The sequence below is a fragment of the Myotis brandtii genome, unplaced genomic scaffold, assembly GCF_000412655.1.
Source record: "Myotis brandtii unplaced genomic scaffold, ASM41265v1 scaffold344, whole genome shotgun sequence".
Classification (NCBI taxonomy): domain Eukaryota; kingdom Metazoa; phylum Chordata; class Mammalia; order Chiroptera; family Vespertilionidae; genus Myotis; species Myotis brandtii.
Window position 1 is genome coordinate 9,291,913 of NW_005363247.1, and position 4,264 is coordinate 9,296,176.

The 4,264-nt window shown below is 51.5% G+C and overlaps 1 long non-coding RNA gene across 1 annotated transcript; it reads right to left on the reverse strand.

The window, feature by feature from the left end:
- Window positions 1–2,231: 2,231 nt before the first annotated feature.
- On the reverse strand, window positions 2,232–4,258 carry LOC106726996. Its single transcript, XR_001363157.1, has 2 exons — window positions 4,151–4,258; window positions 2,232–2,459 (listed from the first exon to the last, which is right to left on the reverse strand). It is a non-coding gene; the product is annotated as an uncharacterized LOC106726996 (long non-coding RNA).
- Between the last annotated feature and the right edge of the window lie 6 nt (window positions 4,259–4,264).

The following is a 4,264-nucleotide window of genomic DNA, read 5'->3' on the forward strand; positions in this document are numbered from 1 at the left end:
GAGAGGGTGGCGCTGGCAGCGTGAAAGGTGTCTTTGTGCAGGACTTGGTGGGGTGAAGGGGTGGTGAGAGAGGCCTGAGCCAGGACCTGAAGGCTGGGGCTCTGGGACGCCGTTACTTGCCACTCCTTAGTCGCGCTGGAAAGATCCGGGTAGTGCCGGCAGGGGGCGGTGTGGTGCAGAAGGGGGTGGGCGGGAGGCCCCAGGGTTTGGTCTTTTTTTGACACTGAAGGGCGAGAAAGCAGGATGGAATAGAGGGATTTGCCTCCCCGCCCCCTCCCCTAGGTGTCAGAGAGTTCGCGCTGATTGCAAGGGTGCAGCCTCTCACCCGGCGCTCACTCGGTGTCGGGGAGCGGGGAGAGCGGTCCCCAAGGCGGAGCCTCCCTCCGGGCCCCCGAGTACCAGTGCCCCCACCGAGAGCGGAGAGGCGGGCACCGCGCTGCCCTCCCTCTGCGCCCCGGCCGCGTGGCTTGCGGCTTATTTTCCCAGCTGGCAAGCGTCGCGCTGCAGACAAGGGAATGCCTGTGGTGAGTTGTTTATTTTGTTGAAGTTTGCGGTGGGCCCGGGGACGTGGGGGGCGAGCGGCAGGCAGCGGCCGGGACTGTTGTGTTTAGGTCTCCGTCCACCTGTGTGGTATAAATCTGCCAGCGTCGGGACGGCAGGGGGCCAGGGCGAGAAAACCCCAGCTGCTCCGAAAGGCCCCCCTTTGCCACTTGCAGATCTAGAACCACATTTCATTCTCCACTCCTGGGATCCGCTAGATCCTAGCTTACACTCCCCCTCTCCCCAAGTCCCGGATCAGGGCTTCCCGCACCCTCTGCGCACAGGACTGGCGCTCCTCGGGGCAGGCGGCAGCCGCGACCCGGCAGCCATGGAAGTTCCTCCCCTAGAGGACAAGGGAGCTGAGGTTGTGATCTGAGGAGCGCTCGTGGAATTAGCGGGAACTTGTTGGGGCGGCTTGTGGCGTGAAGTCCGTTCAGGGTCTGCCCAGGACTACAAAACAGGGATCCGGGTTGGCCAGAGTTTCCCAGACTTGAGGCTGCGGGGAGGTCTGCGGTTGGCTCCCGGGGGAACCCAGAGGCACCCCGGGGGCTGATGGCAGTCACGGCCGTGGCTGCGTTTGCCTGGAAGAAAAGCCTAAACACATTAGCGAGCTGGTAAAGCTTTTAAGGCCTTTTCGGGAGCGAGTGGCTGGCTAATGAGAGGTTAATTTTGTTTCGAAGGGAGGGCTGCGCTGGTTTCCTGAGATAAATGGACAGGAAGCGCATTACCTCCGCGCGCTGGCAAGCGGCTCCCAAATGCTTTTTGCACCTGCCGCTTTGAGCAGCGCGAACAGTGGCGGAGCCCGCGGGGATCGCCGGGGCCCGTGGGGTACGCCCGCGTGATGAGCTTCACGCACGCCCCGGGCCCTCTCCTTCCGGGGGCGCAGCGCTCATGCCGGGCTCTGGGGCCCTTCTCTCACACCCAGGTCCTGCGTGTTCCCGAGCTCGGCGGCTCCCTGATCCCGCCAAGCCCCCTCCAGGAGCGGAAGGGTTAAAAATGATGTAAGTACAACCCAGGAGCTGCTTGCCACTGGGCAGTCTGACTCCCGGGCTATTTCAGCCCTGCTTTTCGTACACTGTGGACTGGGGGCGGGGCGGGGGGGCTCACTCTAGAATGGGTTGCACAAATCGCAACCCCGGGTCTGAGTCCTGGTTCCGCTGCCCAGTTGATCTGTTAAGCAGACAGCGACCCTCGTGTTAGATTTCTGGAAATGGAGATATATTAACTGGGGAACAGAAAAAGAAACCGCATCTTGTTTAGAACCCATTAATGTTGCTGGCATGCGTTTTAATTCTAGCCACTTTCCACTTGCACATTCATGCCGTTGCTCTGCTGAGTCCCCTATTTGTACTGTTTTGGCTTCATCTTTCCTTCTTGAAAACAAAGAAGGGAGAGAGAGTACAAGTGGCAAGAATCGGGGAGGATTTATGAGTTGTACAAGCTGTCACTTCATGGTATTTTTCTTATTAAAATGTAAAACTTTCATAAGTCATCAATTTTATGTCTGTGTCCCAGCTGCCTCCCTAGATTTTTCTTTGTGGAGTCTTAATGTCCTGCTTAGCTTGCAGCATTGGAGCTGGAGGAGTGGATGCTCTATAGGCGACCATTCACCACGCTCTTGCTTTCCAAGAGGATTCGGGATCTTGCTAGCAGGCCGAATTTACCCAGCGAGTGTGTCAACTGACCTAAAGTTTTGAAAATAGGAACCAACTTGCGGTTTAATTGTGAAAATTAACATTTTCCTTTAGCCGGCTGAACACTTATGCAGCAATAAAAAAAAGTGAATTGTTAGGCTTATAAATCTTGAGCTTGTCAAATTTTACAACAGAGGAGCAATAAAGCACCTTAGAAGAAATGAAGTTTTTCCTCTAGAGCAGTTCCACTTCACACCAGGATTTGCAGTGACTGGAGGGCGCCCTCTATTGATAAGAAAATCAAGAGCACTCATGTACTTAAGGAACAGGATGGTGTCGGGGTGGGGGGAGGGAATAAGAGTAAGGGGGTAAGTCATAGAAATCACGGGTGAAAAGACACAAACTAAACTGAATTTGATCCTTATCTCTTGGTTGTGTGTTTTGAAGCATGTTCGATTAAGTGGGATGCTTCTTTATAGCGGTGGGATTAAATCTTGTGTTAAAGAAAAAGAAACATTTCACTCTTAATTTTTTTAGCAAAATACTTTGAAAAACAGTGTTCACATTTTATTACTTTTAAAAGACGTTTACCAATATTTCATTAATTTTATTTCATTAATAATATGTAGTAATTCCAAGAGAGTAAATTTTTGGCCTTAATAGTATTTACTCCATAGTATTATCTAAAAATTATAATAGCTACCCCCCCCCCAAAAAAAGTCATTTCTCCAGTCAACACTGAAAGAATTATTTAGCATATTGTGGATGTATGCAAGGCTTGGATTATATCATGGGCAATGAAAGGTGTGTTTACCACTTGTGTCATCATAGTATGTAATAGGTAATGAAAAGTTACAGTAAAAAGATAGGCATCCTCCATTAGGGATCTAGTGGTTTGTACAATTCGTAATGTGTCTAATAAGTAAGCTGGGGTGATGGGTTTGCCCTCAATTATCCTGGACCATTGATTTGCACATTGTTACGTGTGGAATATTTACATGTCCACGGTTGATAGGCAATCCCTAATTAGAGATTCTGAGTAATGTGTCGGGTAGAGTTGCCTACTGCGATTTGGATATACTGTAAGTGAATTTAAAATGGCAACCTTGAGCTATTTGGGGAAAGGCAAAGGCGAGGACAGTAGGAAGTGGCTCCCAGACTTTGAGGCCATTCTAGAGATTAGATACCACTTCACACCTACTGATAAGTTAGAGCCTATTATAACCTCTGTTCTGATAATTAGCTTTTCTCCTCATTTCTTGATACATCCAATTGCAAAAGTAGAAACTGAACTGTCATTGAATTAATCTATTAGATTATGAATGTGTGGAAAAGCCACTAAGCAACAAATGATGGCGTAATTACTCTACACTGCGTTAAAAGCTGCCTCTCCTCATTAATCTAATTACACTGTAACCGAACACGGTGAAGTTCTCCAGCTCTCAGACCCCTCCCAGCCGCTTTCAGGAAGGGAAATGTCAAAGGAGCCAAGAATACCGGAGCCACGCACAGCTGCCTGCGAATTTCGCTGGGAGCTGACGGGTACCTTCCCAGTCTACCCGATCCGTTCCGCACCGCGGGTCACTTTCTGATTTCCAAAGTGGCTGGATGCTAGCTTTACCCGCAATAGGTTCGAAACGCGGTTCTGCAGAGGTGCTTAGATGCGAAGGAATTTGCCACGTGGCGCTGGATAAAAGCGCCCGCTTCCTCCAAAGAGCTGGAGGTGGAGGCGCCGTGTGGGGTGATTAAAAAAAAAAAACTAGGAGGGAAGTTGAACCCAATAACATTAATTCAAGGAGCGGTCAAAGGCCGGTTCCTTTGTAACGGCGGCCAGAGAGAGCGGCTGACACCTCTTTCTATTTGATTCGAGGAAACAGGACATCGCGGCAGGGGTGGATGGGAGGGAAGAGAGAGCGAGCCAGAGGCTGGGCCGGGCGCGGTAGACAAGACCCGCAGCGGGCGGACGCGGAACTCACGTTACACTAAACCGCAGGAGGCAGGAGGCGGCGTGGAGGGGCCGGCGCTTTGGGCCCTGCTAGCGGCGGGCTGGGTCCAAGCGGCTTGAGCTCGCAGCCAATGGAGTGGGAGGG